General features: G+C 40.2%; 22 non-coding genes across 22 annotated transcripts; 11 read left to right on the top strand and 11 right to left on the bottom strand.

Moving 5' to 3' along the window:
• Positions 1-848: 848 nt before the first annotated feature.
• On the bottom strand, positions 849-967 carry LOC137409572 (5S ribosomal RNA). The gene has a single exon (XR_010980786.1). It is a non-coding gene; the product is annotated as a 5S ribosomal RNA (ribosomal RNA).
• Positions 968-1101: 134 nt separating this feature from the next.
• Positions 1102-1220, top strand: LOC137408933 (5S ribosomal RNA). Its single transcript, XR_010980184.1, has one exon. It is a non-coding gene; the product is annotated as a 5S ribosomal RNA (ribosomal RNA).
• A 1987-nt stretch (positions 1221-3207) lies between these two features.
• On the bottom strand, positions 3208-3326 carry LOC137409571 (5S ribosomal RNA). Its single transcript, XR_010980784.1, has one exon. It is a non-coding gene; the product is annotated as a 5S ribosomal RNA (ribosomal RNA).
• Positions 3327-3460: 134 nt separating this feature from the next.
• LOC137408922 (5S ribosomal RNA) lies at positions 3461-3579 on the top strand. Its single transcript, XR_010980173.1, has one exon. It is a non-coding gene; the product is annotated as a 5S ribosomal RNA (ribosomal RNA).
• A 2157-nt stretch (positions 3580-5736) lies between these two features.
• Positions 5737-5855, bottom strand: LOC137409570 (5S ribosomal RNA). Its single transcript, XR_010980783.1, has one exon. It is a non-coding gene; the product is annotated as a 5S ribosomal RNA (ribosomal RNA).
• Positions 5856-5989: 134 nt separating this feature from the next.
• LOC137408963 (5S ribosomal RNA) lies at positions 5990-6108 on the top strand. Its single transcript, XR_010980212.1, has one exon. It is a non-coding gene; the product is annotated as a 5S ribosomal RNA (ribosomal RNA).
• A 2136-nt stretch (positions 6109-8244) lies between these two features.
• On the bottom strand, positions 8245-8363 carry LOC137409569 (5S ribosomal RNA). Its single transcript, XR_010980782.1, has one exon. It is a non-coding gene; the product is annotated as a 5S ribosomal RNA (ribosomal RNA).
• A 134-nt stretch (positions 8364-8497) lies between these two features.
• LOC137408910 (5S ribosomal RNA) lies at positions 8498-8616 on the top strand. The gene has a single exon (XR_010980162.1). It is a non-coding gene; the product is annotated as a 5S ribosomal RNA (ribosomal RNA).
• A 2024-nt stretch (positions 8617-10640) lies between these two features.
• Positions 10641-10759, bottom strand: LOC137409568 (5S ribosomal RNA). Its single transcript, XR_010980781.1, has one exon. It is a non-coding gene; the product is annotated as a 5S ribosomal RNA (ribosomal RNA).
• Positions 10760-10893: 134 nt separating this feature from the next.
• LOC137409729 (5S ribosomal RNA) lies at positions 10894-11012 on the top strand. The gene has a single exon (XR_010980936.1). It is a non-coding gene; the product is annotated as a 5S ribosomal RNA (ribosomal RNA).
• Positions 11013-13003: 1991 nt separating this feature from the next.
• LOC137409566 (5S ribosomal RNA) lies at positions 13004-13122 on the bottom strand. Its single transcript, XR_010980779.1, has one exon. It is a non-coding gene; the product is annotated as a 5S ribosomal RNA (ribosomal RNA).
• Positions 13123-13256: 134 nt separating this feature from the next.
• Positions 13257-13375, top strand: LOC137409717 (5S ribosomal RNA). Its single transcript, XR_010980925.1, has one exon. It is a non-coding gene; the product is annotated as a 5S ribosomal RNA (ribosomal RNA).
• Positions 13376-15478: 2103 nt separating this feature from the next.
• LOC137409102 (5S ribosomal RNA) lies at positions 15479-15597 on the bottom strand. Its single transcript, XR_010980346.1, has one exon. It is a non-coding gene; the product is annotated as a 5S ribosomal RNA (ribosomal RNA).
• A 134-nt stretch (positions 15598-15731) lies between these two features.
• Positions 15732-15850, top strand: LOC137409677 (5S ribosomal RNA). The gene has a single exon (XR_010980886.1). It is a non-coding gene; the product is annotated as a 5S ribosomal RNA (ribosomal RNA).
• A 2136-nt stretch (positions 15851-17986) lies between these two features.
• LOC137409565 (5S ribosomal RNA) lies at positions 17987-18105 on the bottom strand. Its single transcript, XR_010980778.1, has one exon. It is a non-coding gene; the product is annotated as a 5S ribosomal RNA (ribosomal RNA).
• Positions 18106-18239: 134 nt separating this feature from the next.
• LOC137409706 (5S ribosomal RNA) lies at positions 18240-18358 on the top strand. The gene has a single exon (XR_010980914.1). It is a non-coding gene; the product is annotated as a 5S ribosomal RNA (ribosomal RNA).
• A 1968-nt stretch (positions 18359-20326) lies between these two features.
• Positions 20327-20445, bottom strand: LOC137409564 (5S ribosomal RNA). The gene has a single exon (XR_010980777.1). It is a non-coding gene; the product is annotated as a 5S ribosomal RNA (ribosomal RNA).
• Positions 20446-20579: 134 nt separating this feature from the next.
• On the top strand, positions 20580-20698 carry LOC137409695 (5S ribosomal RNA). Its single transcript, XR_010980903.1, has one exon. It is a non-coding gene; the product is annotated as a 5S ribosomal RNA (ribosomal RNA).
• Positions 20699-22660: 1962 nt separating this feature from the next.
• LOC137409563 (5S ribosomal RNA) lies at positions 22661-22779 on the bottom strand. Its single transcript, XR_010980776.1, has one exon. It is a non-coding gene; the product is annotated as a 5S ribosomal RNA (ribosomal RNA).
• A 134-nt stretch (positions 22780-22913) lies between these two features.
• LOC137409144 (5S ribosomal RNA) lies at positions 22914-23032 on the top strand. The gene has a single exon (XR_010980384.1). It is a non-coding gene; the product is annotated as a 5S ribosomal RNA (ribosomal RNA).
• A 2159-nt stretch (positions 23033-25191) lies between these two features.
• On the bottom strand, positions 25192-25310 carry LOC137409562 (5S ribosomal RNA). The gene has a single exon (XR_010980775.1). It is a non-coding gene; the product is annotated as a 5S ribosomal RNA (ribosomal RNA).
• Positions 25311-25444: 134 nt separating this feature from the next.
• LOC137409684 (5S ribosomal RNA) lies at positions 25445-25563 on the top strand. The gene has a single exon (XR_010980892.1). It is a non-coding gene; the product is annotated as a 5S ribosomal RNA (ribosomal RNA).
• The last annotated feature ends 1879 nt before the right edge of the window (positions 25564-27442 follow it).

The following is a 27442-nucleotide window of genomic DNA, read 5'->3' as shown; positions in this document are numbered from 1 at the left end:
TCATAGCTAATGAGCGAGCTGGACGAATAACCGGCAGCGCGATTGACCGCTCTTTCAAATATTGAGAGAGCGAACGAATCCTAATTTACATGGTACGCATGAATGTTTCGTTGCAGCGCGATTAACCGCTCTTTCAGATGTTGAGAGAGCAAACGAATCCTAATTTACACGTGTATATAGTAGACGTACTACGATTGTTTCGTTAGGAGTTGAAGCTACTCGCGCGGCGGTCGAACGCGAGCGTACTCGTTTGGAGGCTATTACACCATTTCTAAAGCATCGCTTTATTTGGTTCGACGTGAACATCTTTTTAACACACCTGTTCGCGTAAGTAAAAGCTTTCTATGTAGGGCTGTTTTCTTTCGAACTCGTAGATGAGAAGAACAAGCCAAAGAACGGCGCTTTCTACTCACCTGTCTTTACACGCGTAGACATTAGATAGCCGGTAAACTAATAAGATCTACGATAGCGCGTCACTTTATGTCGAGAAAAAGTAACAAACTTCCTTTAAAAGAGATTTCTTCGGATTAAAAGTGAGAATATGTTATTTTGATGTTGAGATCGGACGCTGCAACAGTTTTCGTTATACACGAGTAGAGTACATCCTTCGACTACAAAAAGTGTCGCGCTTTAATTGATCACGCTTGCCAGAAGGGTTTTGACGCGGAAATGCAGCAGCAAAGTTATATATACTGTTACACACTACACGTACGTAGTACATAGTACATAGTATATGTATATATATATAACGCATACGTAGTACATGAACATGTACATGTACATGTACATGTAGATGAATATAGCGCGAAGATCGCGATGAAGATAGCAAGATGTAAAAATAAATAAAAAGTCTACAGCACCCGGTATTCCCAGGCGGTCACCCATCCAAGTACTAACCGGGCTCGACGTTGCTTAGCTTCAGTGATCGGACGAGAACTGGCGTTTTCAACGTGATATGGCCGTAGACACTGATGCGCTCTTCGAGACACGCTATTAACGCAGAGTTATAATAATGCTCACCAAGCCGTGACTATATTGTCCAATGGGCGTTCGCTGATTATTGCCACGTTTCTCATTAGCGTCTGTTGAAGCTTACTAAATGTCTACGGCCATATCACGTTGAAAACGCCAGTTCTCGTCCGATCACTGAAGCTAAGCAACGTCGAGCCCGGTTAGTACTTGGATGGGTGACCGCCTGGGAATACCGGGTGCTGTAGACCTTTAGTTTTTATCAAAATTATACTAATTTAGAATTTTCAAGCTTCTTTAATTCACTCTATCTCTTGATATAGAATAAAAAATCATTTCCGCTTGAAAGTCTTTTAATTCGCTCTATCTCTTGATGTAAAATAAAAAATCATTTCCATTTAAAAGTCTTTTAATTCGCTCTATCTTTTGATATAAAATAAAAAATCATTTCCATTTAAAAGTCTTTTAATTCGCTCTATCTTTTGATATAAAATAAAAAATCATTTCCATTCAAAGGTTTTAGCCGAAACTGGATAATATGAATATTATTAGTACTTGATGCTATCCGGCTAGCTTCAATCTCCTCATCTTCACCAGCCATGCGCCGCTGCTACCTGTGTATTTTAAAGAGGATATAATTTCGATTCGTTTTCATTTTGCGCGGCGTAATAGCTCAAGAAACTCGCGTTAAGATTTCCTTTTAATTGCGCAACTCGTATGTCGGCGTTACGAGTTTACCTAAAAGCTAAAATAAATAACTAAACGAAACTCGACTCGGCCTTTCGCCGCAAAATACGCATTCTCGTAATGTAAACTCGAGCGATCGTCTTCGATCGTGATGAAACAAAACCGTACTCGCGGATGCGTAAAAGTCTAAAAGGTAAATTGTGTCAAAAAGTTTCGAAACGAATTACAAACCGGAACGTGGAATCTACGTTACGACGGCAACTAAGTTCGGTGATGAGCGCGGGCCAGCGCGTAGCTAAGGTTGCTCCATCAGTTTTTATCTTTGCGGAATTATCTCTAGCGAAAAGCCTACATTCGCGTAAGGTCATTTCCACGCGATTATAATTATTTAAAAGAAAAATATTTACCGTAGTTTTCAAAATGCTGACGAAATAATCTAAAGCGCGTGAAGCGGCGGTAACGAGCCTGCAACCTTCGTACGAATCGGCGAGATCTTGAACGCTATGCGTTTAGCCAATGAGTGAACGAGTCGAATATTATCGAGCGCGAACAACCACGCCGTCGAAGTATGAGAGTACACACGACTCTTAATTTGCACAATATCAACGATTCGTTTGAGCCGGGAATATTCGTTACGCAATGGCAAAGTTTTAAGCTATGCGTTCGAAGTAACTCGATAGCTTTTCATAGCTAATGAGCGAGCTGGACGAATAACCGGCAGCGCGATTGACCGCTCTTTCAAATATTGAGAGAGCGAACGAATCCTAGTTTACATGGTACGCATGAATGTTTCGTTGCAGCGCGATTAACCGCTCTTTCAGATGTTGAGAGAGCAAACGAATCCTAATTTACACGTGTATATAGTAGACGTACTACGATTGTTTCGTTAGGAGTTGAAGCTACTCGCGCGGCGGTCGAACGCGAGCGTACTCGTTTGGAGGCTATTACACCATTTCTAAAGCATCGCTTTATTTGGTTTGACGTGAACATCTTTTTAACACACCTGTTCGCGTAAGTAAAAGCTTTCTATGTAGGGCTGTTTTCTTTCGAACTCGTAGATGAGAAGAACAAGCCAAAGAACGGCGCTTACTACTCACCTGTCTTTACACGCGTAGACATTAGATAGCCGGTAAACTAATAAGATCTACGATAGCGCGTCACTTTATGTCGAGAAAAAGTAACAAACTTCCTTTAAAAGAGATTTCTTCGGATTAAAAGTGAGAATATGTTATTTTTATGTTGAGATCGGACGCTGCAACAGTTTTCGTTATACACGAGTAGAGTACATCCTTCGACTACAAAAAGTGTCGCGCTTTAATTGATCACGCTTGCCAGAAGGGTTTTGACGCGGAAATGCAGCAGCAAAGTTATATATACTGTTACACACTACACGTACGTAGTACATAGTACATAGTACATAGTATATGTATATATATATAACGCATACGTAGTACATGTTCATGTACATGAACATGTACATGTACATGTACATGTAGATGAAGATAGCGCGAAGATCGCGATGAAGATAGCAAGATGTAAAAATAAATAAAAAGTCTACAGCACCCGGTATTCCCAGGCGGTCACCCATCCAAGTACTAACCGGGCTCGACGTTGCTTAGCTTCAGTGATCGGACGAGAACTGGCGTTTTCAACGTGATATGGCCGTAGACACTGATGCGCTCTTCGAGACACGCTATTAACGCAGAGTTATAATAATGCTCACCAAGCCGTGACTATATTGTCCAATGGGCGTTCGCTGATTATTGCCACGTTTCTCATTAGCGTCTGTTGAAGCTTACTAAATGTCTACGGCCATATCACGTTGAAAACGCCAGTTCTCGTCCGATCACTGAAGCTAAGCAACGTCGAGCCCGGTTAGTACTTGGATGGGTGACCGCCTGGGAATACCGGGTGCTGTAGACCTTTAGTTTTTATCAAAATTATACTAATTTAGAATTTTCAAGCTTCTTTAATTCACTCTATCTCTTGATATAGAATAAAAAATCATTTCCGCTTGAAAGTCTTTTAATTCGCTCTATCTCTTGATGTAAAATAAAAAATCATTTCCGCTTGAAAGTCTTTTAATTCGCTCTATCTCTTGATGTAAAATAAAAAATCATTTCCGCTTGAAAGTCTTTTAATTCGCTCTATCTCTTGATGTAAAATAAAAAATCATTTCCATTTAAAAGTCTTTTAATTCGCTCTATCTCTTGATTTAAAACAAAAAATCATTTCCATTTAAAAGTCTTTTAATTCGCTCTATCTTTTGATATAAAATAAAAAATCATTTCCATTTAAAAGTCTTTTAATTCGCTCTATCTTTTGATATAAAATAAAAAATCATTTCCATTCAAAGGTTTTAGCCGAAACTGGATAATATGATTATTATTAGTACTTGATGCTATCCGGCTAGCTTCAATCTTCTCATCTTCACCAGCCATGCGCCGCTGCTACCCGTGTATTTTAAAGAGGATATAATTTCGATTCGTTTTCATTTTGCGCGGCGTAATAGCTCAAGAAACTCGCGTTAAGATTTCCTTTTAATTGCGCAACTCGTATGTCGGCGTTACGAGTTTACCTAAAAGCTAAAATAAATAACTAAACGAAACTCGACTCGGCCTTTCGCCGCAAAATACGCATTCTCGTAATGTAAACTCGAGCGATCGTCTTCGATCGTGATGAAACAAAACCGTACTCGCGGATGCGTAAAAGTCTAAAAGGTAAATTGTGTCAAAAAGTTTCGAAACGATTTACAAACCGGAACGTGGAATCTACGTTACGACGGCAACTAAGTTCGGTGATGAGCGCGGGCCAGCGCGTAGCTAAGGTTGCTCCATCAGTTTTTATCTTTGCGGAACTATCTCTAGCGAAAAGCCTACTTTCGCGTAAGGTCATTTCCACGCAATTATAATTATTTAAAAGGAAAATATTTACCGTAGTTTTCAAAATGCTGACGAAATAATCTAAAGCGCGTGAAGCGGCGGTAACGAGCCTGCAACCTTCGTACGAATCGGCGAGATCTTGAACGCTATGCGTTTAGCCAATGAGTGAACGAGTCGAATATTATCGAGCGCGAACAACCACGCCATCGAAGTATGAGAGTACACACGACTCCTAATTTGCACAATATCAACGATTCGTTTGAGCCGGGAATATTCGTTACGCAATGGCAAAGTTTTAAGCTATACGTTCGAAGTAACTCGATAGCTTTTCATAGCTAATGAGCGAGCTGGACGAATAACCGGCAGCGCGATTGACCGCTCTTTCAAATATTGAGAGAGCGAACGAATCCTAATTTACATGGTACGCATGAATGTTTCGTTGCAGTGCGATTAACCGCTCTTTCAGATGTTGAGAGAGCAAACGAATCCTAATTTACACGTGTATATAGTAGACGTACTACGATTGTTTCGTTAGGAGTTGAAGCTACTCGCGCGGCGGTCGAACGCGAGCGTACTCGTTTGGAGGCTATTACACCATTTCTAAAGCATCGCTTTATTTGGTTCGACGTGAACATCTTTTTAACACACCTGTTCGCGTAAGTAAAAGCTTTCTATGTAGGGCTGTTTTCTTTCGAACTCGTAGATGAGAAGAACAAGCCAAAGAACGGCGCTTTCTACTCACCTGTCTTTACACGCGTAGACATTAGATAGCCGGTAAACTAATAAGATCTACGATAGCGCGTCACTTTATGTCGAGAAAAAGTAACAAACTTCCTTTAAAAGAGATTTCTTCGGATTAAAAGTGAGAATATGTTATTTTTATGTTGAGATCGGACGCTGCAGCAGTTTTCGTTATACACGAGTAGAGTACATCCTTCGACTACAAAAAGTGTCGCGCTTTAATTGATCACGCTTGCCAGAAGGGTTTTGACGCGGAAATGCAGCAGCAAAGTTATATATACTGTTACACACTACACGTACGTAGTACATAGTACATAGTACATAGTATATGTATATATATTGCATACGTAGTACATGTTCATGTACATGAACATGTACATGTACATGTACATGTACATGTAGATGAAGATAGCGCGAAGATCGCGATGAAGATAGCAAGATGTAAAAATAAATAAAAAGTCTACAGCACCCGGTATTCCCAGGCGGTCACCCATCCAAGTACTAACCGGGCTCGACGTTGCTTAGCTTCAGTGATCGGACGAGAACTGGCGTTTTCAACGTGATATGGCCGTAGACACTGATGCACTCTTCGAGACACGCTATTAACGCAGAGTTATAATAATGCTCACCAAGCCGTGACTATATTGTCCAATGGGCGTTCGCTGATTATTGCCACGTTTCTCATTAGCGTCTGTTGAAGCTTACTAAATGTCTACGGCCATATCACGTTGAAAACGCCAGTTCTCATCCGATCACTGAAGCTAAGCAACGTCGAGCCCGGTTAGTACTTGGATGGGTGACCGCCTGGGAATACCGGGTGCTGTAGACCTTTAGTTTTTATCAAAATTATACTAATTTAGAATTTTCAAGCTTCTTTAATTCACTCTATCTCTTGATATAGAATAAAAAATCATTTCCGCTTGAAAGTCTTTTAATTCGCTCTATCTCTTGATGTAAAATAAAAACTCATTTCCGCTTGAAAGTCTTTTAATTCGCTCTATCTCTTGATGTAAAATAAAAAATCATTTCCATTTAAAAGTCTTTTAATTCGCTCTATCTCTTGATTTAAAACAAAAAATCATTTCCATTTAAAAGTCTTTTAATTTGCTCTATCTTTTGATATAAAATAAAAAATCATTTCCATTTAAAAGTCTTTTAATTCGCTCTATCTTTTGATATAAAATAAAAAATCATTTCCATTCAAAAGTCTTTTAATTCGCTCTATCTTTTGATATAAAATAAAAAATCATTTCCATTCAAAGGTTTTAGCCGAAACTGGATAATATGAATATTATTAGTACTTGATGCTATCCGGCTAGCTTCAATCTCCTCATCTTCACCAGCCATGCGCCGCTGCTACCCGTGCATTTTAAAGAGGATATAATTTCGATTCGTTTTCATTTTGCGCGGCGTAATAGCTCAAGAAACTCGCGTTAAGATTTCCTTTTAATTGCGCAACTCGTATGTCGGCGTTACGAGTTTACCTAAAAGCTAAAATAAATAACTAAACGAAACTCGACTCGGCCTTTCGCCGCAAAATACGCATTCTCGTAATGTAAACTCGAGCGATCGTCTTCGATCGTGATGAAACAAAACCGTACTCGCGGATGCGTAAAAGTCTAAAAGGTAAATTGTGTCAAAAAGTTTCGAAACGATTTACAAACCGGAACGTGGAATCTACGTTACGACGGCAACTAAGTTCGGTGATGAGCGCGGGCCAGCGCGTAGCTAAGGTTGCTCCATCAGTTTTTATCTTTGCGGAACTATCTCTAGCGAAAAGCCTACTTTCGCGTAAGGTCATTTCCACGCAATTATAATTATTTAAAAGGAAAATATTTACCGTAGTTTTCAAAATGCTGACGAAATAATCTAAAGCGCGTGAAGCGGCGGTAACGAGCCTGCAACCTTCGTACGAATCGGCGAGATCTTGAACGCTATGCGTTTAGCCAATGAGTGAACGAGTCGAATATTATCGAGCGCGAACAACCACGCCATCGAAGTATGAGAGTACACACGACTCCTAATTTGCACAATATCAACGATTCGTTTGAGCCGGGAATATTCGTTACGCAATGGCAAAGTTTTAAGCTATACGTTCGAAGTAACTCGATAGCTTTTCATAGCTAATGAGCGAGCTGGACGAATAACCGGCAGCGCGATTGACCGCTCTTTCAAATATTGAGAGAGCGAACGAATCCTAATTTACATGGTACGCATGAATGTTTCGTTGCAGCGCGATTAACCGCTCTTTCAGATGTTGAGAGAGCAAACGAATCCTAATTTACACGTGTATATAGTAGACGTACTACGATTGTTTCGTTAGGAGTTGAAGCTACTCGCGCGGCGGTCGAACGCGAGCGTACTCGTTTGGAGGCTATTACACCATTTCTAAAGCATCGCTTTATTTGGTTCGACGTGAACATCTTTTTAACACACCTGTTCGCGTAAGTAAAAGCTTTCTATGTAGGGCTGTTTTCTTTCGAACTCGTAGATGAGAAGAACAAGCCAAAGAACGGCGCTTTCTACTCACCTGTCTTTACACGCGTAGACATTAGATAGCCGGTAAACTAATAAGATCTACGATAGCGCGTCACTTTATGTCGAGAAAAAGTAACAAACTTCCTTTAAAAGAGATTTCTTCGGATTAAAAGTGAGAATATGTTATTTTGATGTTGAGATCGGACGCTGCAACAGTTTTCGTTATACACGAGTAGAGTACATCCTTCGACTACAAAAAGTGTCGCGCTTTAATTGATCACGCTTGCCAGAAGGGTTTTGACGCGGAAATGCAGCAGCAAAGTTATATATACTGTTACACACTACACGTACGTAGTACATAGTACATAGTATATGTATATATATATAACGCATACGTAGTACATGAACATGTACATGTACATGTACATGTAGATGAATATAGCGCGAAGATCGCGATGAAGATAGCAAGATGTAAAAATAAATAAAAAGTCTACAGCACCCGGTATTCCCAGGCGGTCACCCATCCAAGTACTAACCGGGCTCGACGTTGCTTAGCTTCAGTGATCGGACGAGAACTGGCGTTTTCAACGTGATATGGCCGTAGACACTGATGCGCTCTTCGAGACACGCTATTAACGCAGAGTTATAATAATGCTCACCAAGCCGTGACTATATTGTCCAATGGGCGTTCGCTGATTATTGCCACGTTTCTCATTAGCGTCTGTTGAAGCTTACTAAATGTCTACGGCCATATCACGTTGAAAACGCCAGTTCTCGTCCGATCACTGAAGCTAAGCAACGTCGAGCCCGGTTAGTACTTGGATGGGTGACCGCCTGGGAATACCGGGTGCTGTAGACCTTTAGTTTTTATCAAAATTATACTAATTTAGAATTTTCAAGCTTCTTTAATTCACTCTATCTCTTGATATAGAATAAAAAATCATTTCCGCTTGAAAGTCTTTTAATTCGCTCTATCTCTTGATTTAAAACAAAAAATCATTTCCATTTAAAAGTCTTTTAATTCGCTCTATCTTTTGATATAAAATAAAAAATCATTTCCATTTAAAAGTCTTTTAATTCGCTCTATCTTTTGATATAAAATAAAAAATCATTTCCATTCAAAAGTCTTTTAATTCGCTCTATCTTTTGATATAAAATAAAAAATCATTTCCATTCAAAGGTTTTAGCCGAAACTGGATAATATGAATATTATTAGTACTTGATGCTATCCGGCTAGCTTCAATCTCCTCATCTTCACCAGCCATGCGCCGCTGCTACCCGTGCATTTTAAAGAGGATATAATTTCGATTCGTTTTCATTTTGCGCGGCGTAATAGCTCAAGAAACTCGCGTTAAGATTTCCTTTTAATTGCGCAACTCGTATGTCGGCGTTACGAGTTTACCTAAAAGCTAAAATAAATAACTAAACGAAACTCGACTCGGCCTTTCGCCGCAAAATACGCATTCTCGTAATGTAAACTCGAGCGATCGTCTTCGATCGTGATGAAACAAAACCGTACTCGCGGATGCGTAAAAGTCTAAAAGGTAAATTGTGTCAAAAAGTTTCGAAACGATTTACAAACCGGAACGTGGAATCTACGTTACGACGGCAACTAAGTTCGGTGATGAGCGCGGGCCAGCGCGTAGCTAAGGTTGCTCCATCAGTTTTTATCTTTGCGGAACTATCTCTAGCGAAAAGCCTACTTTCGCGTAAGGTCATTTCCACGCAATTATAATTATTTAAAAGGAAAATATTTACCGTAGTTTTCAAAATGCTGACGAAATAATCTAAAGCGCGTGAAGCGGCGGTAACGAGCCTGCAACCTTCGTACGAATCGGCGAGATCTTGAACGCTATGCGTTTAGCCAATGAGTGAACGAGTCGAATATTATCGAGCGCGAACAACCACGCCATCGAAGTATGAGAGTACACACGACTCCTAATTTGCACAATATCAACGATTCGTTTGAGCCGGGAATATTCGTTACGCAATGGCAAAGTTTTAAGCTATACGTTCGAAGTAACTCGATAGCTTTTCATAGCTAATGAGCGAGCTGGACGAATAACCGGCAGCGCGATTGACCGCTCTTTCAAATATTGAGAGAGCGAACGAATCCTAATTTACATGGTACGCATGAATGTTTCGTTGCAGCGCGATTAACCGCTCTTTCAGATGTTGAGAGAGCAAACGAATCCTAATTTACACGTGTATATAGTAGACGTACTACGATTGTTTCGTTAGGAGTTGAAGCTACTCGCGCGGCGGTCGAACGCGAGCGTACTCGTTTGGAGGCTATTACACCATTTCTAAAGCATCGCTTTATTTGGTTCGACGTGAACATCTTTTTAACACACCTGTTCGCGTAAGTAAAAGCTTTCTATGTAGGGCTGTTTTCTTTCGAACTCGTAGATGAGAAGAACAAGCCAAAGAACGGCGCTTTCTACTCACCTGTCTTTACACGCGTAGACATTAGATAGCCGGTAAACTAATAAGATCTACGATAGCGCGTCACTTTATGTCGAGAAAAAGTAACAAACTTCCTTTAAAAGAGATTTCTTCGGATTAAAAGTGAGAATATGTTATTTTGATGTTGAGATCGGACGCTGCAACAGTTTTCGTTATACACGAGTAGAGTACATCCTTCGACTACAAAAAGTGTCGCGCTTTAATTGATCACGCTTGCCAGAAGGGTTTTGACGCGGAAATGCAGCAGCAAAGTTATATATACTGTTACACACTACACGTACGTAGTACATAGTACATAGTATATGTATATATATATAACGCATACGTAGTACATGAACATGTACATGTACATGTACATGTAGATGAATATAGCGCGAAGATCGCGATGAAGATAGCAAGATGTAAAAATAAATAAAAAGTCTACAGCACCCGGTATTCCCAGGCGGTCACCCATCCAAGTACTAACCGGGCTCGACGTTGCTTAGCTTCAGTGATCGGACGAGAACTGGCGTTTTCAACGTGATATGGCCGTAGACACTGATGCGCTCTTCGAGACACGCTATTAACGCAGAGTTATAATAATGCTCACCAAGCCGTGACTATATTGTCCAATGGGCGTTCGCTGATTATTGCCACGTTTCTCATTAGCGTCTGTTGAAGCTTACTAAATGTCTACGGCCATATCACGTTGAAAACGCCAGTTCTCGTCCGATCACTGAAGCTAAGCAACGTCGAGCCCGGTTAGTACTTGGATGGGTGACCGCCTGGGAATACCGGGTGCTGTAGACCTTTAGTTTTTATCAAAATTATACTAATTTAGAATTTTCAAGCTTCTTTAATTCACTCTATCTCTTGATATAGAATAAAAAATCATTTCCGCTTGAAAGTCTTTTAATTCGCTCTATCTCTTGATGTAAAATAAAAAATCATTTCCATTTAAAAGTCTTTTAATTCGCTCTATCTTTTGATATAAAATAAAAAATCATTTCCATTTAAAAGTCTTTTAATTCGCTCTATCTTTTGATATAAAATAAAAAATCATTTCCATTCAAAGGTTTTAGCCGAAACTGGATAATATGAATATTATTAGTACTTGATGCTATCCGGCTAGCTTCAATCTCCTCATCTTCACCAGCCATGCGCCGCTGCTACCTGTGTATTTTAAAGAGGATATAATTTCGATTCGTTTTCATTTTGCGCGGCGTAATAGCTCAAGAAACTCGCGTTAAGATTTCCTTTTAATTGCGCAACTCGTATGTCGGCGTTACGAGTTTACCTAAAAGCTAAAATAAATAACTAAACGAAACTCGACTCGGCCTTTCGCCGCAAAATACGCATTCTCGTAATGTAAACTCGAGCGATCGTCTTCGATCGTGATGAAACAAAACCGTACTCGCGGATGCGTAAAAGTCTAAAAGGTAAATTGTGTCAAAAAGTTTCGAAACGAATTACAAACCGGAACGTGGAATCTACGTTACGACGGCAACTAAGTTCGGTGATGAGCGCGGGCCAGCGCGTAGCTAAGGTTGCTCCATCAGTTTTTATCTTTGCGGAATTATCTCTAGCGAAAAGCCTACATTCGCGTAAGGTCATTTCCACGCGATTATAATTATTTAAAAGGAAAATATTTACCGTAGTTTTCAAAATGCTGACGAAATAATCTAAAGCGCGTGAAGCGGCGGTAACGAGCCTGCAACCTTCGTACGAATCGGCGAGATCTTGAACGCTATGCGTTTAGCCAATGAGTGAACGAGTCGAATATTATCGAGCGCGAACAACCACGCCGTCGAAGTATGAGAGTACACACGACTCTTAATTTGCACAATATCAACGATTCGTTTGAGCCGGGAATATTCGTTACGCAATGGCAAAGTTTTAAGCTATGCGTTCGAAGTAACTCGATAGCTTTTCATAGCTAATGAGCGAGCTGGACGAATAACCGGCAGCGCGATTGACCGCTCTTTCAAATATTGAGAGAGCGAACGAATCCTAGTTTACATGGTACGCATGAATGTTTCGTTGCAGCGCGATTAACCGCTCTTTCAGATGTTGAGAGAGCAAACGAATCCTAATTTACACGTGTATATAGTAGACGTACTACGATTGTTTCGTTAGGAGTTGAAGCTACTCGCGCGGCGGTCGAACGCGAGCGTACTCGTTTGGAGGCTATTACACCATTTCTAAAGCATCGCTTTATTTGGTTCGACGTGAACATCTTTTTAACACACCTGTTCGCGTAAGTAAAAGCTTTCTATGTAGGGCTGTTTTCTTTCGAACTCGTAGATGAGAAGAACAAGCCAAAGAACGGCGCTTACTACTCACCTGTCTTTACACGCGTAGACATTAGATAGCCGGTAAACTAATAAGATCTACGATAGCGCGTCACTTTATGTCGAGAAAAAGTAACAAACTTCCTTTAAAAGAGATTTCTTCGGATTAAAAGTGAGAATATGTTATTTTTATGTTGAGATCGGACGCTGCAACAGTTTTCGTTATACACGAGTAGAGTACATCCTTCGACTACAAAAAGTGTCGCGCTTTAATTGATCACGCTTGCCAGAAGGGTTTTGACGCGGAAATGCAGCAGCAAAGTTATATATACTGTTACACACTACACGTACGTAGTACATAGTACATAGTACATAGTATATGTATATATATAACGCATACGTAGTACATGTTCATGTACATGAACATGTACATGTACATGTACATGTACATGTAGATGAAGATAGCGCGAAGATCGCGATGAAGATAGCAAGATGTAAAAATAAATAAAAAGTCTACAGCACCCGGTATTCCCAGGCGGTCACCCATCCAAGTACTAACCGGGCTCGACGTTGCTTAGCTTCAGTGATCGGACGAGAACTGGCGTTTTCAACGTGATATGGCCGTAGACACTGATGCGCTCTTCGAGACACGCTATTAACGCAGAGTTATAATAATGCTCACCAAGCCGTGACTATATTGTCCAATGGGCGTTCGCTGATTATTGCCACGTTTCTCATTAGCGTCTGTTGAAGCTTACTAAATGTCTACGGCCATATCACGTTGAAAACGCCAGTTCTCGTCCGATCACTGAAGCTAAGCAACGTCGAGCCCGGTTAGTACTTGGATGGGTGACCGCCTGGGAATACCGGGTGCTGTAGACCTTTAGTTTTTATCAAAATTATACTAATTTAGAATTTTCAAGCTTCTTTAATTCACTCTATCTCTTGATATAGAATAAAAAATCATTTCCGCTTGAAAGTCTTTTAATTCGCTCTATCTCTTGATGTAAAATAAAAAATCATTTCCGCTTGAAAGTCTTTTAATTCGCTCTATCTCTTGATGTAAAATAAAAAATCATTTCCATTTAAAAGTCTTTTAATTCGCTCTATCTCTTGATTTAAAACAAAAAATCATTTCCATTTAAAAGTCTTTTAATTCGCTCTATCTTTTGATATAAAATAAAAAATCATTTCCATTTAAAAGTCTTTTAATTCGCTCTATCTTTTGATATAAAATAAAAAATCATTTCCATTCAAAGGTTTTAGCCGAAACTGGATAATATGATTATTATTAGTACTTGATGCTATCCGGCTAGCTTCAATCTTCTCATCTTCACCAGCCATGCGCCGCTGCTACCCGTGTATTTTAAAGAGGATATAATTTCGATTCGTTTTCATTTTGCGCGGCGTAATAGCTCAAGAAACTCGCGTTAAGATTTCCTTTTAATTGCGCAACTCGTATGTCGGCGTTACGAGTTTACCTAAAAGCTAAAATAAATAACTAAACGAAACTCGACTCGGCCTTTCGCCGCAAAATACGCATTCTCGTAATGTAAACTCGAGCGATCGTCTTCGATCGTGATGAAACAAAACCGTACTCGCGGATGCGTAAAAGTCTAAAAGGTAAATTGTGTCAAAAAGTTTCGAAACGATTTACAAACCGGAACGTGGAATCTACGTTACGACGGCAACTAAGTTCGGTGATGAGCGCGGGCCAGCGCGTAGCTAAGGTTGCTCCATCAGTTTTTATCTTTGCGGAACTATCTCTAGCGAAAAGCCTACTTTCGCGTAAGGTCATTTCCACGCAATTATAATTATTTAAAAGGAAAATATTTACCGTAGTTTTCAAAATGCTGACGAAATAATCTAAAGCGCGTGAAGCGGCGGTAACGAGCCTGCAACCTTCGTACGAATCGGCGAGATCTTGAACGCTATGCGTTTAGCCAATGAGTGAACGAGTCGAATATTATCGAGCGCGAACAACCACGCCATCGAAGTATGAGAGTACACACGACTCCTAATTTGCACAATATCAACGATTCGTTTGAGCCAGGAATATTCGTTACGCAATGGCAAAGTTTTAAGCTATACGTTCGAAGTAACTCGATAGCTTTTCATAGCTAATGAGCGAGCTGGACGAATAACCGGCAGCGCGATTGACCGCTCTTTCAAATATTGAGAGAGCGAACGAATCCTAATTTACATGGTACGCATGAATGTTTCGTTGCAGCGCGATTAACCGCTCTTTCAGATGTTGAGAGAGCAAACGAATCCTAATTTACACGTGTATATAGTAGACGTACTACGATTGTTTCGTTAGGAGTTGAAGCTACTCGCGCGGCGGTCGAACGCGAGCGTACTCGTTTGGAGGCTATTACACCATTTCTGAAGCATCGCTTTATTTGGTTCGACGTGAACATCTTTTTAACACACCTGTTCGCGTAAGTAAAAGCTTTCTATGTAGGGCTGTTTTCTTTCGAACTCGTAGATGAGAAGAACAAGCCAAAGAACGGCGCTTTCTACTCACCTGTCTTTACACGCGTAGACATTAGATAGCCGGTAAACTAATAAGATCTACGATAGCGCGTCACTTTATGTCGAGAAAAAGTAACAAACTTCCTTTAAAAGAGATTTCTTCGGATTAAAAGTGAGAATATGTTATTTTTATGTTGAGATCGGACGCTGCAGCAGTTTTCGTTATACACGAGTAGAGTACATCCTTCGACTACAAAAAGTGTCGCGCTTTAATTGATCACGCTTGCCAGAAGGGTTTTGACGCGGAAATGCAGCAGCAAAGTTATATATACTGTTACACACTACACGTACGTAGTACATAGTACATAGTACATAGTATATGTATATATATAACGCATACGTAGTACATGTTCATGTACATGAACATGTACATGTACATGTACATGTACATGTAGATGAAGATAGCGCGAAGATCGCGATGAAGATAGCAAGATGTAAAAATAAATAAAAAGTCTACAGCACCCGGTATTCCCAGGCGGTCACCCATCCAAGTACTAACCGGGCTCGACATTGCTTAGCTTCAGTGATCGGACGAGAACTGGCGTTTTCAACGTGATATGGCCGTAGACACTGATGCACTCTTCGAGACACGCTATTAACGCAGAGTTATAATAATGCTCACCAAGCCGTGACTATATTGTCCAATGGGCGTTCGCTGATTATTGCCACGTTTCTCATTAGCGTCTGTTGAAGCTTACTAAATGTCTACGGCCATATCACGTTGAAAACGCCAGTTCTCATCCGATCACTGAAGCTAAGCAACGTCGAGCCCGGTTAGTACTTGGATGGGTGACCGCCTGGGAATACCGGGTGCTGTAGACCTTTAGTTTTTATCAAAATTATACTAATTTAGAATTTTCAAGCTTCTTTAATTCACTCTATCTCTTGATATAGAATAAAAAATCATTTCCGCTTGAAAGTCTTTTAATTCGCTCTATCTCTTGATGTAAAATAAAAAATCATTTCCGCTTGAAAGTCTTTTAATTCGCTCTATCTCTTGATGTAAAATAAAAAATCATTTCCATTTAAAAGTCTTTTAATTCGCTCTATCTCTTGATTTAAAACAAAAAATCATTTCCATTTAAAAGTCTTTTAATTCGCTCTATCTTTTGATATAAAATAAAAAATCATTTCCATTTAAAAGTCTTTTAATTCGCTCTATCTTTTGATATAAAATAAAAAATCATTTCCATTCAAAAGTCTTTTAATTCGCTCTATCTTTTGATATAAAATAAAAAATCATTTCCATTCAAAGGTTTTAGCCGAAACTGGATAATATGAATATTATTAGTACTTGATGCTATCCGGCTAGCTTCAATCTCCTCATCTTCACCAGCCATGCGCCGCTGCTACCCGTGCATTTTAAAGAGGATATAATTTCGATTCGTTTTCATTTTGCGCGGCGTAATAGCTCAAGAAACTCGCGTTAAGATTTCCTTTTAATTGCGCAACTCGTATGTCGGCGTTACGAGTTTACCTAAAAGCTAAAATAAATAACTAAACGAAACTCGACTCGGCCTTTCGCCGCAAAATACGCATTCTCGTAATGTAAACTCGAGCGATCGTCTTCGATCGTGATGAAACAAAACCGTACTCGCGGATGCGTAAAAGTCTAAAAGGTAAATTGTGTCAAAAAGTTTCGAAACGATTTACAAACCGGAACGTGGAATCTACGTTACGACGGCAACTAAGTTCGGTGATGAGCGCGGGCCAGCGCGTAGCTAAGGTTGCTCCATCAGTTTTTATCTTTGCGGAACTATCTCTAGCGAAAAGCCTACTTTCGCGTAAGGTCATTTCCACGCAAATATAATTATTTAAAAGGAAAATATTTACCGTAGTTTTCAAAATGCTGACGAAATAATCTAAAGCGCGTGAAGCGGCGGTAACGAGCCTGCAACCTTCGTACGAATCGGCGAGATCTTGAACGCTATGCGTTTAGCCAATGAGTGAACGAGTCGAATATTATCGAGCGCGAACAACCACGCCATCGAAGTATGAGAGTACACACGACTCCTAATTTGCACAATATCAACGATTCGTTTGAGCCGGGAATATTCGTTACGCAATGGCAAAGTTTTAAGCTATACGTTCGAAGTAACTCGATAGCTTTTCATAGCTAATGAGCGAGCTGGACGAATAACCGGCAGCGCGATTGACCGCTCTTTCAAATATTGAGAGAGCGAACGAATCCTAATTTACATGGTACGCATGAATGTTTCGTTGCAGCGCGATTAACCGCTCTTTCAGATGTTGAGAGAGCAAACGAATCCTAATTTACACGTGTATATAGTAGACGTACTACGATTGTTTCGTTAGGAGTTGAAGCTACTCGCGCGGCGGTCGAACGCGAGCGTACTCGTTTGGAGGCTATTACACCATTTCTAAAGCATCGCTTTATTTGGTTCGACGTGAACATCTTTTTAACACACCTGTTCGCGTAAGTAAAAGCTTTCTATGTAGGGCTGTTTTCTTTCGAACTCGTAGATGAGAAGAACAAGCCAAAGAACGGCGCTTTCTACTCACCTGTCTTTACACGCGTAGACATTAGATAGCCGGTAAACTAATAAGATCTACGATAGCGCGTCACTTTATGTCGAGAAAAAGTAACAAACTTCCTTTAAAAGAGATTTCTTCGGATTAAAAGTGAGAATATGTTATTTTGATGTTGAGATCGGACGCTGCAACAGTTTTCGTTATACACGAGTAGAGTACATCCTTCGACTACAAAAAGTGTCGCGCTTTAATTGATCACGCTTGCCAGAAGGGTTTTGACGCGGAAATGCAGCAGCAAAGTTATATATACTGTTACACACTACACGTACGTAGTACATAGTACATAGTATATGTATATATATATAACGCATACGTAGTACATGAACATGTACATGTACATGTACATGTAGATGAATATAGCGCGAAGATCGCGATGAAGATAGCAAGATGTAAAAATAAATAAAAAGTCTACAGCACCCGGTATTCCCAGGCGGTCACCCATCCAAGTACTAACCGGGCTCGACGTTGCTTAGCTTCAGTGATCGGACGAGAACTGGCGTTTTCAACGTGATATGGCCGTAGACACTGATGCGCTCTTCGAGACACGCTATTAACGCAGAGTTATAATAATGCTCACCAAGCCGTGACTATATTGTCCAATGGGCGTTCGCTGATTATTGCCACGTTTCTCATTAGCGTCTGTTGAAGCTTACTAAATGTCTACGGCCATATCACGTTGAAAACGCCAGTTCTCGTCCGATCACTGAAGCTAAGCAACGTCGAGCCCGGTTAGTACTTGGATGGGTGACCGCCTGGGAATACCGGGTGCTGTAGACCTTTAGTTTTTATCAAAATTATACTAATTTAGAATTTTCAAGCTTCTTTAATTCACTCTATCTCTTGATATAGAATAAAAAATCATTTCCGCTTGAAAGTCTTTTAATTCGCTCTATCTCTTGATGTAAAATAAAAAATCATTTCCATTTAAAAGTCTTTTAATTCGCTCTATCTTTTGATATAAAATAAAAAATCATTTCCATTTAAAAGTCTTTTAATTCGCTCTATCTTTTGATATAAAATAAAAAATCATTTCCATTCAAAGGTTTTAGCCGAAACTGGATAATATGAATATTATTAGTACTTGATGCTATCCGGCTAGCTTCAATCTCCTCATCTTCACCAGCCATGCGCCGCTGCTACCCGTGTATTTTAAAGAGGATATAATTTCGATTCGTTTTCATTTTGCGCGGCGTAATAGCTCAAGAAACTCGCGTTAAGATTTCCTTTTAATTGCGCAACTCGTATGTCGGCGTTACGAGTTTACCTAAAAGCTAAAATAAATAACTAAACGAAACTCGACTCGGCCTTTCGCCGCAAAATACGCATTCTCGTAATGTAAACTCGAGCGATCGTCTTCGATCGTGATGAAACAAAACCGTACTCGCGGATGCGTAAAAGTCTAAAAGGTAAATTGTGTCAAAAAGTTTCGAAACGAATTACAAACCGGAACGTGGAATCTACGTTACGACGGCAACTAAGTTCGGTGATGAGCGCGGGCCAGCGCGTAGCTAAGGTTGCTCCATCAGTTTTTATCTTTGCGGAATTATCTCTAGCAAAAAGCCTACATTCGCGTAAGGTCATTTCCACGCGATTATAATTATTTAAAAGGAAAATATTTACCGTAGTTTTCAAAATGCTGACGAAATAATCTAAAGCGCGTGAAGCGGCGGTAACGAGCCTGCAACCTTCGTACGAATCGGCGAGATCTTGAACGCTATGCGTTTAGCCAATGAGTGAACGAGTCGAATATTATCGAGCGCGAACAACCACGCCGTCGAAGTATGAGAGTACACACGACTCTTAATTTGCACAATATCAACGATTCGTTTGAGCCGGGAATATTCGTTACGCAATGGCAAAGTTTTAAGCTATGCGTTCGAAGTAACTCGATAGCTTTTCATAGCTAATGAGCGAGCTGGACGAATAACCGGCAGCGCGATTGACCGCTCTTTCAAATATTGAAAGAGCGAACGAATCCTAGTTTACATGGTACGCATGAATGTTTCGTTGCAGCGCGATTAACCGCTCTTTCAGATGTTGAGAGAGCAAACGAATCCTAATTTACACGTGTATATAGTAGACGTACTACGATTGTTTCGTTAGGAGTTGAAGCTACTCGCGCGGCGGTCGAACGCGAGCGTACTCGTTTGGAGGCTATTACACCATTTCTAAAGCATCGCTTTATTTGGTTCGACGTGAACATCTTTTTAACACACCTGTTCGCGTAAGTAAAAGCTTTCTATGTAGGGCTGTTTTCTTTCGAACTCGTAGATGAGAAGAACAAGCCAAAGAACGGCGCTTACTACTCACCTGTCTTTACACGCGTAGACATTAGATAGCCGGTAAACTAATAAGATCTACGATAGCGCGTCACTTTATGTCGAGAAAAAGTAACAAACTTCCTTTAAAAGAGATTTCTTCGGATTAAAAGTGAGAATATGTTATTTTTATGTTGAGATCGGACGCTGCAACAGTTTTCGTTATACACGAGTAGAGTACATCCTTCGACTACAAAAAGTGTCGCGCTTTAATTGATCACGCTTGCCAGAAGGGTTTTGACGCGGAAATGCAGCAGCAAAGTTATATATACTGTTACACACTACACGTACGTAGTACATAGTACATAGTATATGTATATATATATAACGCATACGTAGTACATGAACATGTACATGTACATGTACATGTAGATGAATATAGCGCGAAGATCGCGATGAAGATAGCAAGATGTAAAAATAAATAAAAAGTCTACAGCACCCGGTATTCCCAGGCGGTCACCCATCCAAGTACTAACCGGGCTCGACGTTGCTTAGCTTCAGTGATCGGACGAGAACTGGCGTTTTCAACGTGATATGGCCGTAGACACTGATGCGCTCTTCGAGACACGCTATTAACGCAGAGTTATAATAATGCTCACCAAGCCGTGACTATATTGTCCAATGGGCGTTCGCTGATTATTGCCACGTTTCTCATTAGCGTCTGTTGAAGCTTACTAAATGTCTACGGCCATATCACGTTGAAAACGCCAGTTCTCGTCCGATCACTGAAGCTAAGCAACGTCGAGCCCGGTTAGTACTTGGATGGGTGACCGCCTGGGAATACCGGGTGCTGTAGACCTTTAGTTTTTATCAAAATTATACTAATTTAGAATTTTCAAGCTTCTTTAATTCACTCTATCTCTTGATATAGAATAAAAAATCATTTCCGCTTGAAAGTCTTTTAATTCGCTCTATCTCTTGATGTAAAATAAAAAATCATTTCCATTTAAAAGTCTTTTAATTCGCTCTATCTTTTGATATAAAATAAAAAATCATTTCCATTTAAAAGTCTTTTAATTCGCTCTATCTTTTGATATAAAATAAAAAATCATTTCCATTCAAAGGTTTTAGCCGAAACTGGATAATATGAATATTATTAGTACTTGATGCTATCCGGCTAGCTTCAATCTCCTCATCTTCACCAGCCATGCGCCGCTGCTACCCGTGTATTTTAAAGAGGATATAATTTCGATTCGTTTTCATTTTGCGCGGCGTAATAGCTCAAGAAACTCGCGTTAAGATTTCCTTTTAATTGCGCAACTCGTATGTCGGCGTTACGAGTTTACCTAAAAGCTAAAATAAATAACTAAACGAAACTCGACTCGGCCTTTCGCCGCAAAATACGCATTCTCGTAATGTAAACTCGAGCGATCGTCTTCGATCGTGATGAAACAAAACCGTACTCGCGGATGCGTAAAAGTCTAAAAGGTAAATTGTGTCAAAAAGTTTCGAAACGAATTACAAACCGGAACGTGGAATCTACGTTACGACGGCAACTAAGTTCGGTGATGAGCGCGGGCCAGCGCGTAGCTAAGGTTGCTCCATCAGTTTTTATCTTTGCGGAATTATCTCTAGCAAAAAGCCTACATTCGCGTAAGGTCATTTCCACGCGATTATAATTATTTAAAAGGAAAATATTTACCGTAGTTTTCAAAATGCTGACGAAATAATCTAAAGCGCGTGAAGCGGCGGTAACGAGCCTGCAACCTTCGTACGAATCGGCGAGATCTTGAACGCTATGCGTTTAGCCAATGAGTGAACGAGTCGAATATTATCGAGCGCGAACAACCACGCCGTCGAAGTATGAGAGTACACACGACTCTTAATTTGCACAATATCAACGATTCGTTTGAGCCGGGAATATTCGTTACGCAATGGCAAAGTTTTAAGCTATGCGTTCGAAGTAACTCGATAGCTTTTCATAGCTAATGAGCGAGCTGGACGAATAACCGGCAGCGCGATTGACCGCTCTTTCAAATATTGAGAGAGCGAACGAATCCTAGTTTACATGGTACGCATGAATGTTTCGTTGCAGCGCGATTAACCGCTCTTTCAGATGTTGAGAGAGCAAACGAATCCTAATTTACACGTGTATATAGTAGACGTACTACGATTGTTTCGTTAGGAGTTGAAGCTACTCGCGCGGCGGTCGAACGCGAGCGTACTCGTTTGGAGGCTATTACACCATTTCTAAAGCATCGCTTTATTTGGTTCGACGTGAACATCTTTTTAACACACCTGTTCGCGTAAGTAAAAGCTTTCTATGTAGGGCTGTTTTCTTTCGAACTCGTAGATGAGAAGAACAAGCCAAAGAACGGCGCTTACTACTCACCTGTCTTTACACGCGTAGACATTAGATAGCCGGTAAACTAATAAGATCTACGATAGCGCGTCACTTTATGTCGAGAAAAAGTAACAAACTTCCTTTAAAAGAGATTTCTTCGGATTAAAAGTGAGAATATGTTATTTTTATGTTGAGATCGGACGCTGCAACAGTTTTCGTTATACACGAGTAGAGTACATCCTTCGACTACAAAAAGTGTCGCGCTTTAATTGATCACGCTTGCCAGAAGGGTTTTGACGCGGAAATGCAGCAGCAAAGTTATATATACTGTTACACACTACACGTACGTAGTACATAGTACATAGTATATGTATATATATATAACGCATACGTAGTACATGAACATGTACATGTACATGTAGATGAAGATAGCGCGAAGATCGCGATGAAGATAGCAAGATGTAAAAATAAATAAAAAGTCTACAGCACCCGGTATTCCCAGGCGGTCACCCATCCAAGTACTAACCGGGCTCGACGTTGCTTAGCTTCAGTGATCGGACGAGAACTGGCGTTTTCAACGTGATATGGCCGTAGACACTGATACGCTCTTCGAGACACGCTATTAACGCAGAGTTATAATAATGCTCACCAAGCCGTGACTATATTGTCCAATGGGCGTTCGCTGATTATTGCCACGTTTCTCATTAGCGTCTGTTGAAGCTTACTAAATGTCTACGGCCATATCACATTGAAAACGCCAGTTCTCGTCCGATCACTGAAGCTAAGCAACGTCGAGCCCGGTTAGTACTTGGATGGGTGACCGCCTGGGAATACCGGGTGCTGTAGACCTTTAGTTTTTATCAAAATTATACTAATTTAGAATTTTCAAGCTTCTTTAATTCACTCTATCTCTTGATATAGAATAAAAAATCATTTCCGCTTGAAAGTCTTTTAATTCGCTCTATCTCTTGATGTAAAATAAAAAATCATTTCCGCTTGAAAGTCTTTTAATTCGCTCTATCTCTTGATGTAAAATAAAAAATCATTTCCATTTAAAAGTCTTTTAATTCGCTCTATCTCTTGATTTAAAACAAAAAATCATTTCCATTTAAAAGTCTTTTAATTCGCTCTATCTTTTGATATAAAATAAAAAATCATTTCCATTTAAAAGTCTTTTAATTCGCTCTATCTTTTGATATAAAATAAAAAATCATTTCCATTCAAAAGTCTTTTAATTCGCTCTATCTTTTGATATAAAATAAAAAATCATTTCCATTCAAAGGTTTTAGCCGAAACTGGATAATATGAATATTATTAGTACTTGATGCTATCCGGCTAGCTTCAATCTCCTCATCTTCACCAGCCATGCGCCGCTGCTACCCGTGCATTTTAAAGAGGATATAATTTCGATTCGTTTTCATTTTGCGCGGCGTAATAGCTCAAGAAACTCGCGTTAAGATTTCCTTTTAATTGCGCAACTCGTATGTCGGCGTTACGAGTTTACCTAAAAGCTAAAATAAATAACTAAACGAAACTCGACTCGGCCTTTCGCCGCAAAATACGCATTCTCGTAATGTAAACTCGAGCGATCGTCTTCGATCGTGATGAAACAAAACCGTACTCGCGGATGCGTAAAAGTCTAAAAGGTAAATTGTGTCAAAAAGTTTCGAAACGATTTACAAACCGGAACGTGGAATCTACGTTACGACGGCAACTAAGTTCGGTGATGAGCGCGGGCCAGCGCGTAGCTAAGGTTGCTCCATCAGTTTTTATCTTTGCGGAACTATCTCTAGCGAAAAGCCTACTTTCGCGTAAGGTCATTTCCACGCAATTATAATTATTTAAAAGGAAAATATTTACCGTAGTTTTCAAAATGCTGACGAAATAATCTAAAGCGCGTGAAGCGGCGGTAACGAGCCTGCAACCTTCGTACGAATCGGCGAGATCTTGAACGCTATGCGTTTAGCCAATGAGTGAACGAGTCGAATATTATCGAGCGCGAACAACCACGCCATCGAAGTATGAGAGTACACACGACTCCTAATTTGCACAATATCAACGATTCGTTTGAGCCGGGAATATTCGTTACGCAATGGCAAAGTTTTAAGCTATACGTTCGAAGTAACTCGATAGCTTTTCATAGCTAATGAGCGAGCTGGACGAATAACCGGCAGCGCGATTGACCGCTCTTTCAAATATTGAGAGAGCGAACGAATCCTAATTTACATGGTACGCATGAATGTTTCGTTGCAGCGCGATTAACCGCTCTTTCAGATGTTGAGAGAGCAAACGAATCCTAATTTACACGTGTATATAGTAGACGTACTACGATTGTTTCGTTAGGAGTTGAAGCTACTCGCGCGGCGGTCGAACGCGAGCGTACTCGTTTGGAGGCTATTACACCATTTCTAAAGCATCGCTTTATTTGGTTCGACGTGAACATCTTTTTAACACACCTGTTCGCGTAAGTAAAAGCTTTCTATGTAGGGCTGTTTTCTTTCGAACTCGTAGATGAGAAGAACAAGCCAAAGAACGGCGCTTTCTACTCACCTGTCTTTACACGCGTAGACATTAGATAGCCGGTAAACTAATAAGATCTACGATAGCGCGTCACTTTATGTCGAGAAAAAGTAACAAACTTCCTTTAAAAGAGATTTCTTCGGATTAAAAGTGAGAATATGTTATTTTTATGTTGAGATCGGACGCTGCAACAGTTTTTGTTATACACGAGTAGAGTACATCCTTTGACTACAAAAAGTGTCGCGCTTTAATTGATCACGCTTGCCAGAAGGGTTTTGACGCGGAAATGCAGCAGCAAAGTTATATATACTGTTACACACTACACGTACGTAGTACATAGTACATAGTACATAGTATATGTATATATATAACGCATACGTAGTACATGTTCATGTACATGAACATGTACATGTACATGTACATGTACATGTAGATGAAGATAGCGCGAAGATCGCGATGAAGATAGCAAGATGTAAAAATAAATAAAAAGTCTACAGCACCCGGTATTCCCAGGCGGTCACCCATCCAAGTACTAACCGGGCTCGACGTTGCTTAGCTTCAGTGATCGGACGAGAACTGGCGTTTTCAACGTGATATGGCCGTAGACACTGATGCGCTCTTCGAGACACGCTATTAACGCAGAGTTATAATAATGCTCACCAAGCCATGACTATATTGTCCAATGGGCGTTCGCTGATTATTGCCACGTTTCTCATTAGCGTCTGTTGAAGCTTACTAAATGTCTACGGCCATATCACGTTGAAAACGCCAGTTCTCGTCCGATCACTGAAGCTAAGCAACGTCGAGCCCGGTTAGTACTTGGATGGGTGACCGCCTGGGAATACCGGGTGCTGTAGACCTTTAGTTTTTATCAAAATTATACTAATTTAGAATTTTCAAGCTTCTTTAATTCACTCTATCTCTTGATATAGAATAAAAAATCATTTCCGCTTGAAAGTCTTTTAATTCGCTCTATCTCTTGATGTAAAATAAAAATTCATTTCCATTTAAAAGTCTTTCAATTCGCTCTATCTTTTGATATAAAATAAAAAATCATTTCCATTTAAAAGTCTTTTAATTCGCTCTATCTTTTGATATAAAATAAAAAATCATTTCCATTCAAAGGTTTTAGCCGAAACTGGATAATATGAATATTATTAGTACTTGATGCTATCCGGCTAGCTTCAATCTCCTCATCTTCACCAGCCATGCGCCGCTGCTACCCGTGTATTTTAAAGAGGATATAATTTCGATTCGTTTTCATTTTGCGTGGCGTAATAGCTCAAGAAACTCGCGTTAAGATTTCCTTTTAATTGCGCAACTCGTATGTCGGCGTTACGAGTTTACCTAAAAGCTAAAATAAATAACTAAACGAAACTCGACTCGGCCTTTCGCCGCAAAATACGCATTCTCGTAATGTAAACTCGAGCGATCGTCTTCGATCGTGATGAAACAAAACCGTACTCGCGGATGCGTAAAAGTCTAAAAGGTAAATTGTATCAAAAAGTTTCGAAACGAATTACAAACCGGAACGTGGAATCTACGTTACGACGGCAACTAAGTTCGGTGATGAGCGCGGGCCAGCGCGTAGCTAAGGTTGCTCCATCAGTTTTTATCTTTGCGGAATTATCTCTAGCGAAAAGCCTACTTTCGCGTAAGGTCATTTCCACGCGATAATAATTATTTAAAAGGAAAATATTTACCGTAGTTTTCAAAATGCTGACGAAATAATCTAAAGCGCGTGAAGCGGCGGTAACGAGCCTGCAACCTTCGTACGAATCGGCGAGATCTTGAACGCTATGCGTTTAGCCAATGAGTGAACGAGTCGAATATTATCGAGCGCGAACAACCACGCCGTCGAAGTATGAGAGTACACACGACTCCTAATTTGCACAATATCAACGATTCGTTTGAGCCGGGAATATTCGTTACGCAATGGCAAAGTTTTAAGCTATGCGTTCGAAGTAACTCGATAGCTTTTCATAGCTAATGAGCGAGCTGGACGAATAACCGGCAGCGCGATTGACCGCTCTTTCAAATATTGAGAGAGCGAACGAATCCTAGTTTACATGGTACGCATGAATGTTTCGTTGCAGCGCGATTAACCGCTCTTTCAGATGTTGAGAGAGCAAACGAATCCTAATTTACACGTGTATATAGTAGACGTACTACGATTGTTTCGTTAGGAGTTGAAGCTACTCGCGCGGCGGTCGAACGCGAGCGTACTCGTTTGGAGGCTATTACACCATTTCTAAAGCATCGCTTTATTTGGTTCGACGTGAACATCTTTTTAACACACCTGTTCGCGTAAGTAAAAGCTTTCTATGTAGGGCTGTTTTCTTTCGAACTCATAGATGAGAAGAACAAGCCAAAGAACGGCGCTTTCTACTCACCTGTCTTTACACGCGTAGACATTAGATAGCCGGTAAACTAATAAGATCTACGATAGCGCGTCACTTTATGTCGAGAAAAAGTAACAAACTTCCTTTAAAAGAGATTTCTTCGGATTAAAAGTGAGAATATGTTATTTTTATGTTGAGATCGGACGCTGCAACAGTTTTCGTTATACACGAGTAGAGTACATCCTTCGACTACAAAAAGTGTCGCGCTTTAATTGATCACGCTTGCCAGAAGGGTTTTGACGCGGAAATGCAGCAGCAAAGTTATATATACTGTTACACACTACACGTACGTAGTACATAGTACATAGTACATAGTATATGTATATATATAACGCAT

Source organism: Watersipora subatra, chromosome 11 (genome assembly GCF_963576615.1).
Source record: "Watersipora subatra chromosome 11, tzWatSuba1.1, whole genome shotgun sequence".
NCBI lineage: Eukaryota > Metazoa > Bryozoa > Gymnolaemata > Cheilostomatida > Watersiporidae > Watersipora > Watersipora subatra.
Note: the sequence above shows the minus strand (reverse complement) of the source record. Positions and strands in the feature narration are given on the sequence as shown.